General features: G+C 36.9%; 1 pseudogene; it reads right to left on the bottom strand.

The window, feature by feature from the left end:
- Positions 1 to 7,790: 7,790 nt before the first annotated feature.
- LOC149404510 (uncharacterized) lies at positions 7,791 to 9,167 on the bottom strand (annotated as a pseudogene).
- Between the last annotated feature and the right edge of the window lie 18,657 nt (positions 9,168 to 27,824).

Genomic DNA, 27,824 nt, shown 5'->3' with positions numbered 1-27,824 from the left:
ACTGAAGATGAGAAAGTTGTTAAAGAGAAAGATGATGAAGAGGAAATGTGAAAGTGAAGAAGGTGGTGAAGAAGATGAAGATGAAGTAGATGTTGATCAGTGAACTACAGGTTCTTTCTCTTTTTATTTTGTTTGTTTGTTGGTTGTACTTCTTGGATATTCTGAGGGGTGCTTCGTTCTTCTGGCTCCTTTATGTTTGTTGTACTATTTTCATTTCCCCTAGCTGGCAGTTGTGTGTTGATCAGCCTATCTCTTCTAGTATGTGTACTCAGACCTCTTTGCTTGTGGATGATGGTAGTTTTTGCTGCTTTGTTCCAGTATTCTTGTGTTATTTTCAGATATGTGTCTCTCTCTGTTACGGTTTATCCTTGCATTTGGTCTGTTTTTTAGGCAATCATAGGGACAGGTAGTTAATATGTCATTTATTTTGACTTGTTAATTATTGTCTCTGTTTGGAGTGTCAATTTATTATGACTGAGAATTTATCTGATGAGTTCTTCTCTGGAAGTGTTTGCCTTAAAAATAGGCAAAAACGGAGTTTGTTGGTACGTGTGTTGTGGCTCTAGCAAGATGTCTAGTAACATGCTTCAGGACATGTTGAAATATCTTTGTCTCAGTGTGCATAAGTATATTTTTGGCAAGTTTCCTAAAATGATAGAATGTTTCGTGGAAGACTTTCTACATTGGTTCTCTTCGCGTGTATGGATAAGGAAACCCTAGATTGACTTCCGCAGCTGTTGACTACTATAAAAGTCGTGCACTTCACCCTTTGTAGCTCTTGAGACATTAATTCACACTTTTAGGGTTTCTAGACGTGCGCGATCGGAAAATGGAAAAACTGAATGTGTGATGTTTGTGGTGTAATTCTCAAAACACATATGTTGATCCATTGAGTGTGAAAGAATTGTTATGGGTTCTATCATTCCATAAATGTCATATATAATCAATGTTTGTCCAAATCGTGTACCAACCCATCTTCACACGATGCTTCAACCAAAGTGTCCCTACACTTTTGGACAACATATGTGATTTCCAATCTAGTTACTCTCGGCATAAATTAATCACTAGCCGTATTTTAGAGTTCTACCCTGATGGATATTCATATCTTGTTTGTAACATCTCAATCCAGTTATTGTAGCAGCCTATGGGTTTGATTAAAGTGTTATATTTTTCTTTGAAATAACTATTCTAGTCATTTATAATAATGTCTACTTTTTTTATATTCATTACAGTATTTTGGGTAATTTACCAGATTACACTACCAGAAATTTGGCCTCTAACTACTGCCGAACGCTGTAGTCATTTTAAATCCACTACAGTTTTAGACTGTCATCTATTGCACTGGAGTCTTATCTCTTTGATTATGACTCCAGTGTTTGGCCGTAGTGTATCTGTTTTATAAGACTGTAGTTAAAATATATAACTACATTGTTTAGATGTAGTCTTACTAGTGGCATCTATAAATACTACATCGTTATGCTGTAGTTATATAGAACTCAATTACATAAGATAAAAAAACTACAGTTTTAACAAGTAGTCTTAATTGAGTCAATTCGACAGACTACGGCGTTTTTGTGGCATCTATTGCACTGGAGTCTTATCTCTTTGCCTATGACTCCAGTGTTTTCTGTTGAAGACTACATTTTTATAATGTAGTTGTTCAAATTTTGAGTCAATAAACACTACAGCTTTAAAGAGTAGTTATAATTAATTGAGTTGGACAGACTACGGCGTTTTTGTGGCATCTATTGCACTGGAGTCTTATCTCTTTGTCTATGACTTCAGTCTTTTTTGTTGAAGACTACATCTTTTAGGTGTAGTTGAAAAATTGAGGTGGTTCATGTTTTTATCTTAGACTACTGCGTATTGTTGTAGTCTAGGAAGATAGATATTTATATTTAGCTTTAAGACTACATTTATAAATTGTAGTTTTCAGTTTACGCATTTAAGACTCTAGTTTACGTTTGTAGTCTCTTGTGTGATTTAGCTTAGACTACTTTCTTTTAATTGGAGTTGAACTTAACGTCATCATTTAACTACATTTGAATTATGTAGTAAAATATCTGTGAATGCAATATTTTGTATAAAAATATATATTGAATTAAAATGGTTCAATCTTCTAATTTGTATAATTTGTACCTATATTTGTACCAAAACACAAACATGCATAAAAACACATCCAAATGGTACCAAAAACACATCCACATAAGTACCAGATTTACATCCAACCATATATCCTGAATAATCCTACAAGAGTACCAAATTCATACCAATCATACCAAGTACCAAATTCATCAACATATCCATACTAGTACAGGCATTGTAATGCTACAAAACCACAATACCTAAATCCAAAGACGTCCCTGCTTCATGCATACTAAGTGCCAAATATCACACAATTCTACAGCAAATCCATCCAAGTGATATCATGATTCTACATAAAATACAAAACAGTTTGTTAGTGTCCAGAACACTACCTAATACAAAGTTTGAAGGTAGGCAGCCCATTCTTGGCGCATCACATCGAGCTCGTCTCGAGTATAGCTACGTTTTCCATCGAACTATATTAACGATGAAAAAAATGAAAATTACTTAACCACATAGAGTAAACAAACAAGCTTATAACTATATTAAGGCTGTATTTTTCCAGAAAAAAAAAAGATTAAGGCTAAGCAATTACTTTAGCTTCAGTCGAGATTAGGTGATGGCCAATGATATCTTCCATGTACTTAATCACATAATATCCACACTCTGTTCCGCCCGGTTGTCGAGGACACTAGACAAACAGAAAAAAGTAAGTTAACAACCAATGATTGAGTCAGCTACAAAATTCAGATTCAATCCACACAGTAGCTCAACCCAATTTCAGATTCAATCCTAAGCACAAAATCAGACTAGCTACAAAATTTAAACACCTTAACAACTTCCCATGTAGCTTGTTTCTTCATAGTTTTGTTGGCTTTCGAGTTGAATAATTTCATAGCACTACGTACAGAAATACACATGTCATGATATATATGTAATGTATAACTATGTAAGATCCATAAATATGAAGAAGTCGATCAATGTGTGAACTCACGTATTAATAACAGCTTTTATATCGTTTCCAGGTTTACGAGCAAGAGAATCAAAGTAACAAACTCGGTCATTATGCGGGTCGAGTGCAAGCAACGTCCAATGATTTCTGAATCCACGTAAACAATGTATTAACCGTCTAAGCACCGTCCAACGAAAAATGAAATCATATAAATACTCAAAACATATAACAATATACTCATGTAATATACTTACACGGGATTGAAAGGAGCTAAGAATAGTTGACCAACACCACAACCCTCCATTCTGTTGGCAATAAGGTCAGATTTTTGTCTACTGGTCCCCATATTCAAAGACACTGGATCTATGAACGCATACATAGATCCAATTTTCATGCTCATGATCTTCTGATACAAGTAGCTAATTCACATAAAGCAAAGATTCATGATGTGGCTAAAATATACATATATTTGAAATAGATCAATGAGTATTGAAAAGATTACCTCATGTACAGAACAATGCAGCTCGACATGATCCACTCCATGCTACAAAATGCCATAATATCATCACGAAGAATATATAGAACTCGATCTTTGCCAAAAATATTCTCGTCCAAGGGAAAAGATATTGAGTTGTCATTCCCCATGACTTTAGCAACATTAGTCTTGAGATATTCTAGACTCCATATCTGTTTGGTTTTTTCCTGGGAGACCTACGAACGGGTGTTACCACCTGAAAAGAAACACGTATTGGATATTCTAGACTCCATAATTTTAAAAAAAATGAGCAACACGTAAGAATTAGTTGAGTGATTACCTTGGATTTCTCAATTGTAACCATATTCTTAGGCCACGGAACTTGATTACCAACTACTTCTTTGACAGTCAATTCATGTTTACCCATTCGCATTGGAGATATAGCCTTCTCATCAATGCACATATCTACATGGACACGTACAACTTCATCCCCTAATTTGATTCCTCAAACTGTTCCTTTGGTCGCAGTTTCAGAACAAATTTTACCATAAGCAACAACATTAGAAATGCTGTCCACAACTAGTTTACATGGTTGTTCCTTAAAAAAAAACAGAATTTAGTTTAGTAAATTTTAACAATTAACTAATTAAGAACCAAAACAGGGGTCATTTTTACCTTTCCGTTGGCAAAATCTCTACGCCCGATCCGTTCGATATCATCGCATTCTTCCTGGTAGAGTTTTTATTCGTCACTGCAATTTTCCTTGTCATCGGAGAAGTGTAGATTTGGTTTTTTGGCTGTGCAACTACCCTTATCTGATTGAAGAAGAGAGCTTTTGAAGTAGTTATCGCCAGCCTTTAACTTCATGTTTTCCTCTTGAAGTTCCTTGATTTTGTAATAGTAAAATTCGCCTTTCATCGGCGTCTCGTTGATGTGCCTCTGTCAGTTTCTTTTGCTCCTCTAAGACGAGTTGCAGGACATCGCTTGTTTTTGTCTGCCTTGGAGTGTTGAAGTACTTTGAAGGAGTAACGCCATACCCAATACACCTTACTAAACCACCACGGTCTTCCTTCGGGTTTAAACAAACAGCCCCATCCGTAATCTTTTTGGTACAATCATCCTACAAGTATACAAACATATAGGTAAGTTAAGTTTGACTAACCAGATAGACAAAAAAATAGTTCAATTATTTATTCTAACCAGATTGTCTATAAATGAGCTAATCTCTTCATCCTCTGCAGCACTGCCTTTTGCATAAGCGATCTTCCAAAGCTCACTTAGAGATGGTTTACCAGTGCCACCCCTTTCCTTAGACTATAATAGAGCAGGAAATGAAACAATCCACATACTAAAACAACTTCACAATATCAATATAAAAAACAGTCTGATGCACATATATCAACTTCAATACTAACCAAGTCAGCTGCTACGTTTGCGAATCCACGCCTAGAAAGGTGGTGCCGATACTTGATCTTCTTTGACTTGTTAGACTGTTCTGTACTCAAAGTTCTAAAGTCATCGGAGAGACGTTTCGCAACAAAAATCTTCCAAGATTTCTGCGTAATAAAAGGATACGCCGGTGGCGGTTTTGCAAACATGCGTGGCTTGTCAACGTAGTTGTTGATGTAATTGGTTGCCAGCTTGTACTTGAACTGTCTCCACTTTGTACACGCAGATGCTAATATAGCTTTCTTACCCTCGAAAGGCACGTCATACGATGTCTGCATAAAAAAAAGCACGGGTATTACATATGGAATACGACACCATAGTTTTTAAATGGAATCAGAACATGGCTTTACCTTGATTTGATCCCACACTTTCTCCTTGAGCTCAGTTGATACCGAACGCCAATTTTCGATCTCAATGGGTACAGTTGATCGCACAACAACACCTACATAGCTTTGCATTTCTGAGTTTGTGTCACCGATGCTTTGTCCAAGGTCATTGTAAGTTATTGGCTTCACCACACCATTTGCTCTAGCTATAACAACCTTGGTAAGAAGAGTAGGTCCCCTTGATGTCCTTTTTTTGCTTTTGGTTCCACTGTTGTACAGTCATTTGGCACTGATGTTTGTTTTTCCTTTTCCTGAATTACAGGTCCATATTTTTTTTTTGTTGCGGTGCCACTACTGTGTCGTCATTCTTTTCCTCCTCTAAACGTCCCAGTGCCTCTGATTTGCCAGTGTTTTTTTCCTCAACTATACATGCCCTTCTTGTCCTTTTTTTTGCTGGAGATGTCTGTGATTTGTCTTCATCTTTTGCATCAACCACAGGTACACTACACCTACACACAATAAGGTTATGAATCAGAATTATACACGTACAGACATACACAAACAATATACATTAGTATTAATTATGAAACAGTCCCCCCCCCACACACACACATAAACATGTTAATTAAGTTTTCTCACTTCTTCCTCGCACTAGTCATTATCGATCCAAGTACCCTCTTCATCTATTTGCAAACATGTTTCGTCATCTGTCGAATCTGAAGACTCTGCATCAGAGAATAGTTCGGTGGCATGAGCTTCATAATCAACATCATCGTCTGGTATTGGACTAGCAAAGTCATTTTTCAAATTCGGTATCACAATTGACCACGACGTATCCATTTCGTCTTCTACATAGAAAACTTGTTTGACTTGGTCTGCCGAAATGAATGGATCTGACTTGTGACCAGTCTTTGAAAGATCAACCACTGTGAATCCATCATCTACCTTAACACCCTTTGAACTGTCAACCCATTTACATTTGAAGACCACCACTTTGGATACGAAATAGTCTAACTCCCATATTTGTTGAATAGTCCCAAAGAATGTCATGTCTGAAACAATTGGTTTCTTGTCCTTTGAGCTACACACTTGCATTGTCTCAGCCATTACTGCGAAACCGCTATTTTGAACAGAACTTGTGTCATCACGGTCCTTTGTGAAAAAACGAAATCCGTTGATGATATATCCACTGTAGGAAAGAACGTGTGCTTTCGGTCCATGTGACATCCACCTTAATGTCTGTGATACCGAAACTCTAGACTCTTCCAAATCAAGAGCAACCTATAGAAATTTAAAAAAAAAATAACACACTTATTGATTTTGTGTTACTAGTTCTTGTATAATGAACATATACTTTGTCACGGAGCCAATTGGTAAATGATCGATTGTGCTCATCTTGAAGCCATTTCTGGTCCTTCACTTTACTTGGATTACATTCAAGCAAGTACTCCATATGCTTCCTAAGTAGCATATCAACAAGTCACCATTTGTCTTAAAACATATATCATATGAAGTAAAAAAAAATTATTTACTTACTTGATATACAGACTGATTTCAGTAGTGTTCTCCACCACAAAAAGATGTGCTTGCTCCAATTCTATCTGTTTAGGTGTATGCACTCTTCCAGAAGAGATTGGTTTGCCAACATCTACACCCGATTCATTTCTCGTGGACGGAACACCAACAGATTCTACAGAAGTCAAGTACTCCGAGCAATATTCCATACCTTCTTCAACTATGTAACATTCTGCAATACAACCTTCTGGTCGGCTGCGATTGCGCACGTAACCTTTCATAACTTTCATGTTCCGTTCATGTGGATACATCCAAGTTAGATGAACCTGTCCACAAAATTGAACTTCTCGTACTAGATGTATCATTAGATGAACCGTTATGTCAAAAAAAGATGGTGGAAAATACTTTTCCAAGAGGCACATAGTTGTTGTAAATTCTTCTTGAAGGCTTGCCAGTTTGGAAGCATCGACAACTTTGCTGCATATCGCATTGAAGAAGCGAGAGACTCTTGTTATTGTGGTTCGGACCTTCTTATCCAACAATCCTCGTAATGCGACTGGAAGAATCTGTTGCATAAGCGTATGATAATCGTGTGATTTCAATCCAAACAGTTTTAACTCCTCCATCGACACACAGTTTCTAAGGTTGGAACCGTAGCCATCAGGCACTTTGAGCACTGACAACAGATTGCAGAACCTTTTCTTCTCTTCCTTCGTCAATGTGTAGGTTGATTGAGGCAAATATGTTTCTTGTCACCAATCTTTGGATGAAGCTTGGTCCGGATGCCCATATCCTGAAGATCTAAGCGACTTTTAAGACCATCCTTTGACTTGTGCGAGACATCAAGCAATGTTCCTATAATACTTTCACACACATTCTTCTCGACATGCATTACGTCCAAAATATGACGCACAAGAAGAAACTCCCAATATTCAAGATCAAAGAAGATTGACCTTTTTTCCAAGGGAGTATCGGATCTGCCTTTTCTTCACCCTTCTTCTTCTTCGAACATTTCCTGTATACATATCCAATACGAGTCACCTTCTGTAAGACTTCTGTTCCGGACAAGCATGTAGGAGCATCACCGAGTTCTTGGGACCCATTAAATGCCTTCTTTGCTTTTCTGAAAGGATGATGCCGATTCAAAAACCTGCGATGACCTAGGTATACGACCTTCCTGCTATGACGAAGATACAAGCCATGTGTGTCTTTACCACATACATGACAACCATTGTAGCCTTTTACGACACAACCGCTCATATTTCCATACGCTGAGAAATCGTTTATTGTCCATAGCAGAATGGCTCTAAGAGTGAAAGTCTCTTTTAAATGAGCATCAAAAACTTCGATACCTGTGCTCCATAACAGTTTCAGGTCTTCCACGAGGGGTTCCAAGTAGACGTCGATGTCATTTCCCGGTTGCTTGGGACCCGATATCAGTAACGTTAACATGATATACTTCCTCTTCATGCATAGCCACGGAGGAAGATTATATGTTATCAACGTAACAGGCCACGTACTATGCCGACTACTGAAAGAACGATACGGATTAATCCCATCAGCCGCTACAGCCAATCGAAGATTCCTTGATTCATCTGAAAAAGCAGGCCACTTCTTATCTATCGATTTCCACGAAGCTGCATCAGCTGGATGTCTCAAATACCCGTCGACTTCTCTATCGTTGGCATGCCAAGTCAGATTCTTCGCTATTTCCGGCGTACCGTACATTCTTTTAAATCTGGGTATTGGGGGGAAATACCACAAGACTTTTGCTGGAAAACCTACTGTAGGTTTCATGGACCCTTTTGGAATTTTCCACCGAGATGCATAACAAACAGGACAAACATCGAAATCAACCTTGTCCTTCCTATACAGAATACAGTCATTAGGACAAGCATGGATTTTTTTCATATTCCATACCTAAGGTACACAACGTCTTCTTGGCCTCGTAGATAGACTTTGGCAATTGACTTCCTTTCGGAAACATGTCACCCAACAGCATCAACAGCTCGTCAAAACTTGTATCGCTCCACCCGTGTTTGACTTTCAGATTGTACAATCTTACTAAAGCTGATAACTTAGTAAATTTCAGACAACCGTCGTAGAGTGGCCTTTTCGCATCTTCTACGTATTCAACAAACATGTCAGAATCTTTTTCCAGAAGATTATTAGCGGCCTTAACCATTTCGACGGTATTAAAAGCATCATCGCAGTCACCAAAAGTATGTGCTTTTGGTTGGTGGATGAGCTTTTTGTCTGTACTACAGACCATGTTTTCACCATGCCATGTCCAAATAACGTATGTTTGGTCCATACCATTACAGAAAAGATGATCTCTGATGATTTCAAAAGAATGCGATCCCATATTTCCACACCTTTTACATGGACATCATAAGGACTCCAAATTGGGTAAGTTAATTTTACAAAACTGTAACAAAGATTCAACACCATCTTCAAAAATTTTTGAGCGTCTATCGGAATTTAACCATGACTTGTTAATTCTGTGAAAATGTGTTATTTAAATCAATTTATTAAATGAACTAATAGTCTAATATTTCTACAACCAGATCAACAAGAACTTACTTTGTACTTTGTAAATGTGTAAATGACATATGAAGCATAAAAGTACTTACTTTGTACTAGGATCACCAACGTGTGCTTCTCGGGAACTATCCCCACGACCAGAAGATCTCGAAGTCTTTTTAACGGCTTCTAATATCCGTTTTGTCACTCATGAGACCTTTGGATGAGCATGACCAACCTCTAAAACATAATAAACCAAACACACAGAGTTCAATTAGCAACCACAAGCACACACACAAAGTTCAATTAGCAATCACAAGCACACACATGGAGTTCAGTTTACTTACTCACGCTAACCATTGTTGACTGAGTTTAATCTCTGTATATAAGAAAACATACACAAAACTGAATAAACTAGATAATTTGCATTCTTAATCTACAAATAGGTAAGAACAGGCAATGAGACCCCAAATAACCCCAAATCGAGCAACAAAGCAATGAGACCTCAAATAAACCACAAATTTCTAAGACATTAACCCTAAATTTCTCAAATCCGTTACTAAATAACCCCAAATCGAGCAACAAACTATGAAACCTTAAATAAACCCCAAATTTCTATGACATTTTACCCTAAATTTCTCAACTCACAAATAACCCCAAATTGAGCAACAAAACTGATGAAGAACGGAAAAAATGCTCATACCGATCGAAGACGACGACGTTAGGATTATGACTGGAAGACCTTGAACAAGGTTTTTAGGGTTGTGATGTGATGTCGAAGAAGTTTTTATTGGGTTGTGATGTGTCGCCGGCAAAGCTGCGACGGTGGTCAATGTTGGGTGGTGTCAGTGATGGTGGTCAACGAGAGTCAAGTTCTTGTTCGAATGTTTTTTTTGGAGCAATATTAGATATGGTAATAAATGTTCCAGGTGTTTTAGTTCCTCGTGTTGTGTACAAGTATATGTGAATATTTCCAATACTTAGTCATTTTTTCTTACTTTTCATATGGGTGGGAAACCAATTTTGTTAGTGGGAAATTTCCCTCCCACACTCAAATAGTAAAATTTTGTTAATTTTTTATATTTTAAGTATTACAACTCCTTCTTTACCTTTGACTGTAGTGGAAATGTGCCAAAATTTTGTGAGAAATTTCCCTCCATCTAAAAATGGTGAAATTTTGATCATTTTTAATTTTTTGGGTATTACCACTACTTTTTTATATTAGCTGTAGAGAAAAATAGACCATTCTCTACAGCTTTATATTCGACTGGAGTCTAATATAAGCATAAAAAAAGGTGACCGTAATCTGTATTCAAAGACTCCATTAAAAGACTAAACTGGAGTTAAAAAAAAAAAAAAAAAAAAAACTGTAGTTGTATCCCATATTTCTGGTAGTGTTACCCTTCTGTGGCCAATATTCCTAACAATAATTTGTAACTAAATTAAAACACAAATAAATAAAATAGTATATAAGATGAGAAAAAACAATGCCATGACTTCACCATGCATTACTAAAATAATTATCCTTATTATATCTACCATTTCCATGTTTCTTAAGTTATACCAATCAAGTTCACCAAAGTAGTAGTTGAATTTTCCTAGTATCCACAAACTCCAACAGAGATTATGTAAGGTCTTGCAGTGAGATAGAGCAAGATTCCAATCATACTTCCGTATAGACTTTGATCAACACTAACTCCCTGATCATCTCTAGTGAGTTTAACATGTGTTGCGGCAGGAATACGCTTATGAGCAACATTTTCAAGCCCAAACTTATTTACTATGTTTTTTTAGTGTACTTCCCCTGGGAAATGAAAATTACATCCTCCATTTGTTTGATATGGAAACTAATGAAGAAGTTTAGCTTACCTACCATAAACTCAGCTTGCATGTGTTGGACAAAATGTTCCACCACCTTGGCAGACATCCCTCCAAACACAATATCATCAACATATATTTGAGCTATCATGAGACTTCCTCTTTCCTTCTTGACAAACAGATTCTTGTAAACTGCCCCATGAACATAGCCATTCTGAACAAGAAATTTTGCAAGTCTCTCATACCAAGTACGAGGGGCTTGCTTGAGACCATAGATTTCTAAGCTTGTACATATGGTTGGGAAAATCAGGATCTGCAAACCCCTTTGACTGCTCAACATATACTTCGTCATTCAAATACCCATTGAAGAATACACTTTTCACATCTATTCGATAGAGTTTGAGGCGAAAGTGACAAGAAATTCCAAGTAAATGGCTTCCAAGCGAGAAACTTGAGCAAAATTTTCATCAAAATCAACTCTTTCAAACTAAGTTACCCTTGAGAAACAAGTCTATCTTTATTACGTGTGACATGGCCAAACTCATCAGAGTTGTTTTAAAGATCCATTTGGTGCCGATGATATTCACAGATTTAGGCCTCGGCACAAGTTCCTAAACTTCATTTCTTTCGAACTGAAAAAGTTCTTCTTTCATAGCACTGATCCAGAATTCATCATCTATAGCTTGTTTTACTTTCTTGGGCTCAATCTTGGACGTGAAGTAGACGTTTGCAATCATTTTACGGTATTTAGCACGACCTCTTATACGAGTCTGAATACCTTCTTCAAGGTTTCCAATGAAATCATCAATAGAATGATACTTCCGGACTCTGGTAGAAGGATCTTTGCATTCAGTTTCTTGGTGAGAGTCATGATGATCAATGGCAGCATCTTCGTCATTGTCACCTAGATTGTCTGCAACATCATGCCTGACATCTATACTAACATGAGGGTCATCCTCATCAATAGAGCTTTTAGCAACATCATAATTATCATTGATGACAGCATTAAAAGACTCTATCATAGATTTACTATGCATATTAAAGATACGATAATCACAACTATTTCTGGAGTAGCCAAGAAAAATACCTGCATCGCCTTTGGCGTCCAGCTTGCTATGTTGCTCCCTATCATTAAGAATATAACACGTGATAGTATCAGACATAGACATTGATTTTTATCTCCCTCCAGATCTCATAATGAGTGGTAGTAGTTCCCGGACAAAAGGTGGCTCGATTATGAATATCTGAAACTGTGTTAAGAGTTCAGCCCAAAAATGCAAGGGAAGATTCTTGGCAAGAATCATCACTCTGGCCATCTCTTGCAGTGTACGATTCTTTCTCTCAACAATACTATTCTGCTGAGGAATGAGAGCAGAGAATTCATGAGATATGCCTTCAGAGTCACAGAAAGATGAGAAACTAGAATTTTCAAATTCCCTCCCATGATCACTTCGAATTCTCATAATCTTCCAAATAATTTCCCTTTTCTCACGTTAAACCCGATTACATAGAGCTTAAAACACAAAAAATGCGTTAGACTTTTCACGAATAAAACCAAACCCAATGATACCTGGAGTAGTCATCCATGTTGGAATTGATCTAGGGTTTAAGAAAAAGTTTAATGCTTTGGGTGAGCGGCGGAATTTTAAAAATTTTCTTTTGACAAGTAAAACGATTTTACTAACCTAGACAAAGAGCAAGTACACGTAAATAAAAACTATTATGAGCATAATAAATTTACTAACCTTTTTAGAAGCTTGAACGTTGATGAGCCTTCGGAAGGTTGAAAACGTTCGTCTCCCCTCGCAGCACGTCTCTCTTCTTTCCTCGGCAACACGAGCAACCACGATAGTTTCTATCACAAGAATCACTCGAGAGAAAAGAAATTAGTGAGTGGGCACTTTTAAACACGACGACTCGAGAACAAGTCTCAAAGTCGAAGAGCTAAAAACGCTAGGTCAAATGAGGACCTAGGTGCCAAAACAAAAACGAAAAGAACTTAGAGAGAGAGAGAGAGGAGTTCGGCCAATATTCTAGAGAGAGAAGCTCTCAATCTCTAAAACTTTGGGATGAATGAAATGTGAAGAATGAGGGCTCTATTTATAGGAGAGGTCTCACCTTCAATAAGGTAGTTTCCTCTTTTCTATAGAATATCACATATTCATGAGAAAATCTTATTTCCTCTTTTCCTATAGCCTTGCACGTCCAACATGCCTCATGAAGGCTTAGGATTTGTTTCCTCATTTGATTTCCTCTTAATTGGCCGAAAATGCACTTTCCTTCTAGAGGAAATTTGTTTCCTCTTTTTCTTTTGGCAAGTATCTTCATACATTACTGCACAAAATAAACTCTCTTTCCCACTATGGCATGAACGAAATTCAGCCTTATTTTCCTTGGGTTTGACAAAATTTGAGCTTCTAGATGTTTCTTCATTTATTCATGACAACATAAGAAAAGCTCATTAAGAATTTTCAAGTAAAATTCTATGAAATGAAATTAATCCTCAAGGCCCAAATTCTTTAAGTTGGCCGTGTGATTTAAATTTCATTTGTCATCATATGACAATGTCAAAAAATTTATTGACATCCATTTCGTCCTATGTCTAAAAAGACAAAAATACCCTTAAGACAATTTTCACAAAACTTGTCTCGTTCTTGTTTTGACTTAGCTTATAGTTTAACTATTCCTACTCGATGTGATTTGTGACAGTGACCTCATGGATCCAAATGAACAACGCTTGAGCTAAATACTTGGACTCAAAAGTTCACAAACCTTTTCCAAGTTTAGCTTAATGTCAACTGACTCCACTAAAGAGTTGACACTGAAAATCTCTCGGTTCAAATGAATTTATTTTCTACTCAAGAATTCAACCTAATTGTAATGAGTGAATCCACAGAATATTATCAGTGTTTACCCTTCATGAATATCATCAGCTAGTCGGGATTTACAAAATTACCATTTTACCCTTCTAGTTGTTATTTCCTCAACTTCTTTGTCGCTTGTGAATAAGTTAGAAACAATGTATTGACGAGGAGCTAACAAGTCACACTGTTTCATCCAAAAGAGTCAAGACTCAATTTGGACACTGACCATTTCATTTATTCACATTCCAAGGAACAAAGCATGAGGTGATATACATTGCATTTCAGCAATCTTGTACATGAATTCCATATCTATGAGAACTTCACAAAGTTACTCATGACATCTTCACAACTTAGTACTTCACAAATAGGTCTTGTTCGGAATCACATAGTGAGTCCGAACTCTAACTTTCTCAAATGAGAATACGTAAGCTGTGAAATGGCATGTCTCATTTCAGGATTAAGGTAAGCACGATGCAATTCATACATAGTGACTTCGAGACATAAGAGGTTAAATGATTTATTCTTATTTTGTCTCTAGAAGTACACTGGTCAATTCAATACCTTCGAAAGATACCTAGAAGAACTATAGAGTCTCCAACTCTCAATGCCCCATAACCAGACATCATAGATTCTCCTAACAATCGTACTAAGGTCAATAGTCCTTTGACCCTTAGATTGCGAATATATCGTTTTAAGCAAACTACGAAGAGTTTGTTCATGAAAATCTACATTTGTCTCTTCGTAAGTTGTTAAGTTTGTTTATGGACCAAAGACCAATGTTTTATCATAAAGCTTTAAACAAACAAAGAAGAATGAATGAACGTTTCAACTTTTTTTTAAATGAATAAGCAATTACAAGAAAGAGTCTTCGTGAGACTTTATTACATCAAATGTACAAAATAAAGACTACAACTCTTCTTGTGGGCACCATTGACAACAATCCACATAGACAAAAACATATCTCTTCCCTCCAAGACTTTCCACCTGCATTGGACCCATAAGATCCATGTGGAAAAGTTTCGAAACATGCGAGGTAGTAAGATGTTACACCATCTTGTGCGACGTCTTCACTTGCTTTCCAATTTGGCACTCACCACAAACTAGAATTTGGCATATTCTCAGGTTGATATGGCCAAGTTTCTTATGCCACAATTTCACTTCGTCAATCTTAGAAATGAAACATGCTTGAACCTGAGAAACTTTATTAGGGGACCAGATGTAACAATTATCAGAGGAGCGAATTCCCTTCATAAGATTAACTTGTTATTGTTTAGACACAGTACATTCATAACGAGTAAAGTTAACATGCAATTCTTGATCACATAGTCGACTAATGCTGATGAGGTAGCAGTAAGACCATCAATTAATAGTGCATCTTTCAAGTAAGGAAGACCAAGATAGTTAAATTGACCTTGACCGATGATTTTAGCTTTGACACCATCACCGAAGGTAGCATGACAATTAGAGTAGGGCTTGATGTTGGTCATATAGCTTTTGACACCAATCATGTGGCGAGGGCAGGCACTATCAAAATACCAGTCTTCATTTGTGGAATCACAAAGAGATGTGTAAGAAATATTGGCCTTATAATCAACGTTAACTATTAAAACTTTGTGAATGTTAGAGGGTTGAACATTCGGATGTCTATGGGAGAATTGAGGGCAATGAAAATTTCTCCAATAGAGACGATAGAAAAAGGGTGTGTATGACTATAACGACCACAATAGTGACATATCCAACAAGGTCTGTTGACAAGAGACCTCGTCGTATGAGGTGGATGCTAGTAATGTCGTTGATGCACATTAGAGTCAGATGTTTGGGACATCTTGGGAGGCATCCATCCAGTCAGATGTTTTTGACATCTTGGCTGGCTTCCCTATGGTAAGGATATTGTCAAGATTGTTTGTACCGGAGTTAAGCATTTACACATATGCGGTCATCTTCTCTAGTTCAGAGGTAAGTCGCCCCACTTCACGCTTTAGCTTGACAATAGTCTCCAGAAGTCAGGTTTTGTCTTCCATGAGATATTCCATCGTCTCTTTATGATTCTCTAGAACCTGTAATTATCCAATTTACTTACAATAAATAGTTTTGTAAGCATCAAACTTCATCAGGAAATTCATCATCATCATCATCATTAGAATAAACACGAACATTAGAAGCGTTAGATGAATTAGCAACAACAGTAGACTTATCAGAGACATTATTGGTAATAAAGGCAGTAAATGCAACGGAATGCTTATCTGATCTGATTCACTTCCTTCAGATTCATCATCAGAGAGAGTGAGAGAGAGTGACATTGTAGCCTCTTTTATGCTTCCTCATAAAGTTAGGGCACTCTTTCTGAATATGCCCATATCCTTCACACTCTCGCCATTGAATTCCTTTGGACTTGTTGAAATTGTAGGGGTTAAATTTGTCACTATCACGACTAGTTCGATGTGAGTTTCCTCATTTTTGATACTGTGGTTGGGGCAAGTTGTCTCTGACAACAGGTGAGATATTTCTTCCTAATTTTTTTCCATTCTTCTTGTTACCCTGCCAAAATTCTTGCCAAGCATAGAAATAGCATCATTAACATCATCATCTATTTTATAAGATACATTTTCTCTCTGATCAGTAATAGAGTGCTGGAGAGCCAAGCTCTTTTTCTTCTTTTCAGCTTTAGGAAGAGACGTTTCATAGGTCAAGAGTGACCGGATTAGCTCATAAACTTTCATTTGAGAGAGGTTATGGACTTCATGTATTCCAGTGACTTTCATGTTGAATCTATCAGGAAGAGATCTCAGAATCTTTCAAACAAGTGTATCATCACTCATGGGAACACCAAGAGAGAAAGACTAATTTGCAACATCTCGGGTACATACATTGTATTAAGAAATAGTTTATCCTTCAAGCATATTCATTCCTTCAAACTTGGTAGTGAGAAGCTTAAGACATTGGCAACGAACTTTAGAAGTCCCTACATTAGCAACTTCAAGAATATCTCATGCCTCCTTGGCACTCTTACATGTGTTTATGAGCCTGAAAATATTCTTATCAATACCATTGTATATAGCATTAAGGGCACGAGAGTAACTAAGGAAAACTTCATCTTCAACAACATTCCAATCCTTCTCGGGTCTGGTGATAAAAACACCTTCCACATCTTTCATGGTGGGGGCAGTTCAACCATTAATCATGGATTTCTAGGTCCTTCTATCCACAAATTTGAGAAAGTCACACATTCGAGGTTTTAAATAGCCATAATTTGTCCCATCAAGCACCGATGGACGAATAACAGATCCTCATTCCATGGTATTATCGATCATAAACAGAAAAGGTCAACAAGACTAGGAAAATACTCCAAGAGTTTGAGTGCCCACTCAGATATCAATTGAAATTCTGTTTAGAAAAAGTCAAGATGTCGCACACAATGTAGAGTCAATGTATGCAACAACTTGTTCTAATGCAAAGGATGGATAAACAAATAAACAGTTACGCAAGTAAAATGACACAAGTTGTGGTAACCCACTCTGGTGCAACGTCACGTACTCTAGATGGGAGTGTACCTAGTGAAAAGGAAATTCAATATATGAAAAATTGGAAATGGAAAATAATGGGCTTATATGAAAAATCTATTTTTCAATGCCCTTTTCTTGATACTACCCATGAATTTCAACTTAGGCTCCCCCTGAATATGAATTTCGCTCACTTCTAATCTCAAACACTCTCCTGCGTGTTTGGTAGATCTCAATTTCATCGTACGCGAACAAGCAACCACGTAATTACATAACTCATTAACAATTCTCTCAAAATCGATGGATCGGAAGATGCGTTTAAGAATTACACCACAAATATCACACAATAAATTTTACAGTCCACCAATCGCGAACGTCTAGAAACTCAAAAAGTTTGAGTGAATATCTAAAGAGCTATTAAGGATGAAGCGTACGGCTTTTTATAGTAGTCAACAACTGTGGAATTCAATCTACGGTTTTCTTCCTCATACACGCGAAGAGAACCACTATAAAGTATTGCTCGAAACTTTCTGGCATTTCAGGAAACTTGCCAAAACAATTATGCACACAAAGGCAAAAATGTATCAACATATCCTGATGCATGTTATCAGACATATTGCTAGACAAACTTGCAGTAAAAAAATAAGCCAACAACACACGTACAATTACTCCTTATTTTCTTTTTGAGAAAATGACAGTAAAAATGCCTAAAGTTTTTCTATGGTAAATACTCAATCTTTTTTTTCGACGGGTAAAATACCAAATGTTAAGTTTTGGTATCATTGTTACTACCTAATTAAAAAGAACGACCTAGATTTAACGTCTTCAACAAAATGAATTAAAATGAATACAAATGAGTGAATTCGATATCTGATATTTACAAGAGGCACGAACACGAAATCACAAACCCTAAATCCCTAAATCACATAATAACATAATTTCTTACTCGAGTCAACATCGATGGACGAAAGTGGTGGCAGCGAAGATTTCGAGCTTGCGGAGGAAGAGTACGACGACCAAAGAGATCATGAGGCTAACTTTCAGAAAACGACTCACCTACAACAATGGTGGTTGGCAGTGAACGCGGTTTGTAATGACCTCGATGGTGGCCATGAAGACTCTGACGGATTAGCGAATGACAGCGAGTTGGAGAGTCTCTGCAGTGACGAAGACGATCAGTTTCAGAAGGTGCATAGATTAATCCACACTCAAACCTAGAGGATTTTAAATTCAGATTGGGTATGTCATTTTCAACTATGCGTCATTTTAGGCATACTCTGACAGAGATTTTCATTAAGGAAGATAGAGATTTTGAGTACGTATTAACAATAGTACAAGATTAAGAGCTCGATGTAGAGGAAAAGGGTGAAAATGGGCTGTTTATGCTAGGGTTAACAATTCTGATAAGAAGATAGTGAGGATTAACACTTTCATAGATAATCATGACTTTGGCATTGTGTTTGATAATAAGAGTGTCACAAGCCCTTGGTTAGCCAGACATTTTATGGAGCAGTTTTGTCTCAATCCAAGCATGGACCACCAAAGCTTCAAGGAAATGGATTTTGCATAAAATTCAGCAATGTGGCAAAGACCATGTTTTACAGGGCCAAGAAAAAGGCAAGAGAGGCACTTGAGGGTTCGGTTAATTATTAATATGCCATTTTAGATGACTATTGCAAAAAACTCACATCAACTAACCAAGGTATGATCTATATGCTTAAATTATGTTCTTATATGTTGTATTTAGTATATTCGCATATTTTGATGAAACTCTTATATGCACAGGAACCACTGCAGTATCGAAGACCACTGAGCAAGAGAATAGAGTATCTGAAAGGATATATGTTTGCTTCAAAGCCTGAAGGGATGGGTTCAACAAACGTTGTAGACCACTGTTAGGTTTTGTAGGATTGTGCACGGGCAACAACTAGGGCAGAGTTTAGTCACAGAATGAGTAAACTAAAAGAAGAGGATGATAAGGCACACACATGGCTTGAGAAGAAAAATCCTAGCGAGTGGAGCGAATCACATTTCTGAACCATAGTGAAATGTGATATGCTCTTGAACAATTTATGTGAAAGTTTAAACTCAGCCATAATGCCTACAAGAGACAGGCCAATATTGACATTCCTTGAGAAGATACGGTTCTAGTTAATGTGCGTTTTGCAACAAAGCGGCGTGAAGTTGAGAAGTGGGTGCATCCAGTGGGTAAGTGAGTATTGGCGCTCATTGAGAAACACAAGCATGTTGCAAAGCACTGTCAATCCCCACTAGTAGGTAATTTGACATTCTTGATATGCTATATATTTCTACTATTGGTTTCTGCTAGTTATTTATGCTATTTATTACTACTGTGCTAGGTAATGCCAAGTGCCAGGTTAAATTTTATGGCGCAGAGTCATTTGTAGTTGACTTAAGGGCCAAAGAATGCACTTGTCGTGGCTTTGAATTAAGTGGCATTCCTTGCCCTCATGCCTTGTCATGTCTTTGGTCATCGAGGCTCGATGTGTTCGATTACGTCGACGACTGGTACAAAAAAGAGGCCTACGCTGTAGCATACCACGGGATAATTGAGCCAATGACAAGTACAGACAAATGGCCACAATTGGGGCTTAATCCAGTCCTTCCACCTCTAGAAATAGTTGTACCAAGCAGACCCAAGAAGAAGAGGAATAGGTCCAACGATGAACCAGCGCCTGGATTTGGCCCTGGCCCAATGCATGCTAAGAAACAATCGAGGAGGGGACAAGTGAATCATTATAGCAATTGTGGACAAGCAGGACATTCAAGGCTCACATGTACTCAACCCGCTGCGATTAAGGTTTGTGTTTTTAAAAATTCTATGTGAAATGTGATTCATGAAAATTTTGTGTTTATCTACATGCCAAACCAAACAAGAGAGGAAGACCTAAGAAGGATAACCTTGTCCCGGAGACAGTTAAAAGAAATTAACGGCGAGAGAAACAGAAAGCAAGAGCTTAAAGTTATGTAGGGGAATTATGTGTAGGCAATTTTTCTGTAGTTAAATTTTGCATGGCCATTTTTGTGTGTAGGGAATCCGTGGTTATGGACATCCTTATTTTGTTAGTTAAAAGTCCTAAATGTAGGCATTTTTGTGTACAAAATTGATGTGGAATTAAAACAAGAAGAAACTTTTATGGTAAGATCATGTTCTCAAACTTATTATCCTCATTGCACTCTTGAAACACAGATTATGAACATGGTGTAATTCAAATCAAAATACCATAGCAAAACATACTCATTTTCATTAGATTTCAACACAGAGTCAATAACAACATTACAAACACTGCATTAAAACACAAACTCAATAACAACAACTCCAACAACACTGCACCATTACAAACACTGCCCCATTACAACGTAGACTCAAAATCAACAATTCCAATAACACTGTAACATTACAAACACTGCAATTACAAATATAACTACGATCATCAGAACACACACAAACATGGCTATTTGCAGCTTCAAAACCTGAACATGAAGTGAGCCATTATCCGATTCCAGCTTATTCTTCTTCTTTTTCAGATCTGAAATGATTTGTTTGACTCTGATGCATATTTTCGGGTCTTTCCAAAGAATAAAGTAACATCCACCCTCGCTTTGAGACAGAGAACATACGCGGAAAAAAAATTGTCAAGCTACACTGACGTACAAGGATTCACGAGTCAAGAATATCTTACCTTCTTCTTGAAGCACGTGTAGAACCTCCTCCCAGGATTTGCACTAGTCCACAACGACCACTCAACTGCCGGCACACCACTATCGCACACATGCAATGACATATCATCGTCCATGAGTTTGAATTCTCGGTTTCCAGAGGAAGACGAAGAGTTCAAATTCGCGATTTTTGGAGGAAGACGGAGACTCGGACGAATAAAGACGAATACTTAGTTGAAGAAACGGATTTGTTGTGCGCGATTTGAAGAAAACATTCAGATATATATTTTTGAATTTAGGGTTTCAATGGGGGTTTAAATAAATAGCAAAATAGCAAACAATTAATTCAAATTTTTTAATATATTAAAAGCTCATTTTAAATAACAAACATGCACCATATTGACACATGGATTTCCGTCCATTCATAACACTGAATGTAGTAACGTTGATACCAAAACTTAACATTGGGTATTTTACCCGTCGAAAAAAAAGATTTGAGTATTTAAGTATATTCAGAGCAAAACTTTAGGTATATTTGCCGCTGTTATCTCTTTCTTTTTTTAGATTTTTGCTTACCAAACCAAACATATTTGTAAACTTATCAGACAGTTCTTATTGGTGTAACAAAAAATGACAGAGATGGCGTTTTTCAGTCTACGCATGAATGATTGATATAAGGCACTTCAGTCTTTTTTCCAATGAAATTAATAAAGAATTTACGACTGCTCATTGACTTAATAAAACACCTGGACCCACCTATTTAAGAAGCGATTCACATTACAATTAGCTACAGAAACCCAGCCTCCACAATGAGTCAGAGAAGATATTAAAACAAACACGCAGTACATGTATTATTTAAAGAATAGAAATTTCATTTCCTAGACCTAAAAGTGATAGAAATATCTTAATTAAAAAATATCCAAAATTGGACTTTTGTACCAATTTTGGACAAAATGCCCTCAATTCAAAATAAACCTCATATTCTCACCATCTCCTTCATCTTCTCACTTTCTCTTCTCACTTTCTCTCACTTTCTCTCACTTTCTCTCAAAACAAAATCCGACGCCAACCTATTCCGACGCCAACATCACCAAATCCGACCCCAACCTCACCAAATCCGACGCCGAGCTCACCACCTCCGACGCCCACCACCAACTCCGACGCCGACCCCGACCTCCATCAACCTCCATAGCTTTCAAAACCTCAAAATGACAAAAAAAAAAGGTATGTTTTTTAATGGTTTTTTCATGGTTGCTTAGTGTAGCATAGATAAGAAATAAGATTAGAGTGGTTTGATTTGTCATAGTGATTTTTTTTTTTAAATCCGGAACGCTGTGATTTTTTTTTTTTTAAATCTTGATGGATCCCGTCGGATCCCATCGGAATCTGTCGGGATCCGACCGATTCCGATGGGATCCGACGGGATCCGATGAAGTTGTCGCTATGGAGGTTGATGAATCGGGAGGTTTGAATTATTTTTTTTTTAAAAAAATTTGATGGATCCCGTCGGATCCCATCGAAATCAGTCGGGATCCGACGGGATCCGACTGTCTCCGATGAAGTTGGTTCCCGTCGCTAGTTAATTTCTTTTTTTTTTTTAAATCTCGACTGTCTCCGATGAAGTGGGTTCCCGTCGGTAGTTAATTTTTTTTTTTTTTAAATCTCGAAACGGGGGGGTTTGAAATTTTTTTTTTTTTTTTTTAATTTTGATGGATCCTGTCGGATCCCATCGGAATCAGTCGGGAATTTTGATGGATCCCGTCGGATCCCATCGGAATCAGTCGGGATCCGACTGATTCCGATGGGATCTGACGGGATCCGACTGTCTCCGATGAAGTTGATTCCCGTCGGATCTAGTTAAATTTTTTTTTAAAAATCTGGGGAGAATCTAGTTAAATTTAGTTGTGTTTGTTTTTATTTTTTTTCAGATTTTAGTTGTGTTTTTTGTTGGATTGTTTTGAATGATATTTAGTTGTGTTTTGAATGATATTTAATTGTGTTTTGAATCATATTTAATTTTAGTTGTGTTTTGAATGATATTTAATTTTAGTTGTGTTTTGAATGATATTTGTTTTGTTTTTATAATTTATTAGTGATTAAACTTGTTATAACTTGTGTTTTAGGAGAATTTGACGTTGCTTTCGAATAGAAAGGACTGCACAACGAATAAATGTCCACACTCCTGTGTTGTGCGCATGCGATGGCATGCTCGCACGGGATTCCAAGTAGTTATGGTAGTCCACAAGTGCATGTGTTATTCATCAAATGCACATCAAAGTCACCTTTCTCGTCTCTAACATTACATTCAAACATCCCGAGTCCGTAGGTATTCACGTATTGTGCTTTGCCGTTCAGATGTTCGAGATTATCTTGAAACTTCGGGGACAGTCTTGTATCGCATTTTCTAGCAATTTCTTCTCGATTAAAAAACCATGTTTGAAGTGTAAATCTAATGAACTCAAGCAAAGTGGTGATGGAAAACGTTCTAGCATTCCTCGTCTTATTGTTGAAGCTTTCTGCATTATTGTTTGTCATTATATCATACCTATAGAAACAGTTACATATTAGCGACGTTCTAGTTAAAACACTTGTAATGACAAAGGGAAAAGTTTTAGTTTTACCGTTTTCAAGGAAAAATGCTCTTGCCCACCGATCAAAACCGACTTCCTCGAGATACTTAGCCATCTCGACATCTTTTCTCCTCAATTGCTGAAAATGAGCTTCGAAAGCCTGCTTATTGAAGGCATAAGCGGCATCATACAGTTCAATTCCACAATGGTCGGTCTTGAATTTGTGTTGGACATTTAGTTTGAGATGATGGAAGCATGCTCCATGAGGGATACCGGGAAACACCACTTCGACGCCATGTATGATGCTAACATGTCGATCGGATATGAACACCAACTCTTCAACGTCTTCCCCGATAGCTTCTCTCAACTTTCTCATAAACCAAATCCACGAAGCATGACACTCGCTATCTACTACCCCGAATGCAAGTGGATACAACTGAGAATTAGCATCCATCGCAATTGCGCATAGCAACTGTCCACCGTATTTTGTCTTAAAAAATGCACCGTCTAATGATATGACGGGTCGACAAGACTTGAACCCTCTACGACACGTCCCAATAGAAAAGAACGCGTATTTGAATCTATCGCCATCTTTCACAAACTCCGTAAGAGTCTCTGGATTCTTCTGCTCCAACATGTATAACCAAGATGGTAACTTTTGATAAGATTCTTCTGGCGTACCCCTTACGTAAGAAATTGCTTTCTCCCTTGTTCTCCAAGCTTTCAAGTACGATATGTCAACACCCCATCTTGTCTTGACTTCCTCTCTTACGTTATGCGCTGAATATTCAGCCATAGAGCTAATGTTGTACTTATCTTTGAAGACATGCCCAATAACCCAAGGTGCAGCTCCTCTATGACCTTCTGTTCGAACCACACGCGCGCAAGAATGTCTACTCTCATACGACGTTATCTGCCACATGTCAGACCACTGCACAACACCCCTCAGCTTTCAAGTGCACATCTCATTTTTGCATATGACATACCATCTCTTTTTCGAAGACGATTTCACTCTAAACTCAAAATTATTTTTTAGAGCTAAAACATGAATCTGTTGCTTCATATGTTTCTTTGACTCAAACTCTTTCCCAAGGTATATATCTTATGTGCTACCTATTGCATGTAATCAATGGTTATAAAATATATAACATAACATTTTCCATATTATAAGTAGATCTCATTATTTTTATTACCTGTGGAAGAATGTGACAACAGAGTTGGACCTTCATTACGTTCTTCTTTGATAACATCATCCGCTGTGAAGTCAGGGGCTTCCCATGAATAACGCACGAAATCCATTTGTGAAACATCTTTACGAGGGTCACGTGACGGTTCACCTTGTTTTGATGGTTCACCGTGTCCTGATGGTACTGCAAAATGTTTAACAAAATCTTTATATTCTTCATGATTCGCAAACTCTTCGAATTCTGTTTCTTTGTCATCGTTGTGATAATTATCTCTGTCATGCACGTATACTTCATCATCTCGATCGGTGATTATCAAATTCTTTCGTCTCTTGTTGAGTTCAACACGAGGCAACTCTTCATTGATAACATTTTTTCCTTTATCTACTTTGTTTGCACTGAACGCTGTGATTTCTTTCGATATCAAAGTTACACAAAGTGCATATTTTCTACGACTTTTGCACTTCGTATAATACTTAACATCAATATCGTCCTTCAACAAAGCAGGCTCAATCGGCATATTACCCGCTTCATATGGAACTTCTAACTTTAAGTCATACTTTGATCTGTCTATATCGACTCTATTGTACACCTTGTCGACTAACCCCGTGTACGTCGTCTCTTTCGAAACTTCAAGCGGAAATGTTCTTGCATTTTTGAACACGTATAAGTGTCCATTTCTCTCCCATGTGCCGTTAACCATCAACAAAACTGCAAAAAATATCACATAAAAATAGAATAAATAAAAAAAACAAGATTTTTTAATTTTCTTGGTACACTGTCGGATCCGGTCGGATCCGGCCAGATCCGATCGGATTCTGGCAGTTTGTCGGATCCGGTCGGATCCTGCCAGATCCGGTCGGATTCTGACCTTGCCAGATCTGGTCGGATCCTGCCAGATCCGGTCGGATCCTGTCCGAATTTTAGCTTAAATTTCATCGGAAATAGTACTTAAATTTCATCCTAAATTATCGGATTTCATCGGAAATAACGTTAAATTCCGGGTTATTTGACCTAAATCTACCAACTTTTTTTTTCTACACAAACTATATCAACACAACTATAAAAGATGAATGAATGAGCATACTAACCCATTTCGACGGGATTGAACGAAGTGGATACTCGAAAATGATGAAACGAGAGAAAATGAGAGAGAATGGGAGATGAAAAGAAGTAGGGAATGAAGTGAAGATGGTTATATTACCTTGAAATGGTATTTTTGTCCGAAATTGGTACAAAAGTCTAATTTTAGATATTTATGAACTAGAGATATTTTCATAACTTTTAAGTCTAGAAAATGAAATTTCTCTATTTAAACTCCTTAGCAGGGTGATTGCCTTCATTTTATCATGACCCACCGAAGAAATTAGAGCCCTCCCTATTTTATTTTAATGAGAAGCATATTTTAATTTTATAAAGTTATAAATAACCTACTACATTAATCAAATTAATAAACTACGCATTTTGTTCTCATTTGACGTTTGACTATCTACTATATAAATTTACAGCTGGGTTTTCCAATTTAATAACAGTATGTGCATTTTGAAATGGACAGTTTTCTAGTTTTAAAATTTAGACGATATATTATGTTTTACCTATATATTAAATATTATGGGGATTGAGTTAATTTATCCACTCGGGATAACCAATCCTAAAAGTAAATGTCTGAAAAAAATAATAAAAAACAAAAATATCCTAAAAGTAAATGGACATAATAAATGAAAATATGAAATCTTGACTAATAGTTTATCAACGCCCGTGACCATTTATAAAAAAAAGTAAAAATTGTATGAAATAGGCGATTCAAACTATGAATTTTGCAAAATAGTCATAGTTTCATTAGGTATAGCAAAATAGCCAATTGAGAGTATTACGACTTTGAATCCTGTCTCGATTAATTTTAATCCAGCCTTCATAAAGCTTACATTCTGTCTTTATAGTTCGTTGGGATTAAATTTAATCCAGCCTAGATTAATCTTACTTTGGCTAGTTTGCTTATAATTGACAAACTATGACTATTTTGCAAAAACAAATAGCATGCAAGCACAAAGGAACACGCTAAACAAATAATTTTTTGTTATTATTATTATAGCTTTGGACATAACAAACAAAGATATGAAATTGCATATAATAATAATAATAATAATAATAATAATATTATTATTATTAATAATTTAAAAATATGAAATTAAGTACAGTTAGGCTTTCCATATTATTCTAGGAATGCTCTGACCGAGAAAAAACAAGTAAAACGGAAAAGATGGTGCATGGAATATAAGAAACAAATGATAATAGAGGACAAAATGGTTCATATAACAATAAATAATAACTTTCTAATTTTTATCCGACATTGTATGTGGTTGAGAGAAGCGTCAAAGCATTCTTCTGACAAGTTCTTCCATTTCAATTAGTTATAATATACTCATTTACTATGTGACATCCTGAATAGAACGTGAATATTAAAATGCCTTAAGGTCAAATTAGATGTGTTGTAAGAATGACATACTAGGAGATATCTAGATTCTCAGCACCAAGAGCAATGTGTAGAGCGATCATAAACTCACCTGAAGAGCTCACCAAATGGGTTGATGATTTCCTTGGAGAATTTTAGCAGAAATTTTCTGGTGACAAGACTGTTGAAACACAAAGCTCGTCCATTCGGATCAGTACAAGAGCAAAAAGTTAAGCATAACTTATGACAAAGCAATGTCATCGTATCCTATGGTTGAGCAATTCATGAGTTTGTTTCATTTCTTTTCTTGGAAAACAAAGGAAAGGGAACTTTAACGATGTAAATTAAATTGGATTCAGAACGAACCAGCCAAACTTCCATGTTAGATGAGACGTGAAATGGGATATGCACAATAAAAAGGGTAACAATA

Source organism: Urtica dioica, chromosome 2, assembly GCF_054948205.1.
Source record: "Urtica dioica subsp. dioica isolate 48M chromosome 2, U.dioica_male_clone48M_v1_H2, whole genome shotgun sequence".
Lineage (NCBI taxonomy): Eukaryota > Viridiplantae > Streptophyta > Magnoliopsida > Rosales > Urticaceae > Urtica > Urtica dioica.
This window is presented reverse-complemented; position numbering and strand designations above follow the sequence as displayed.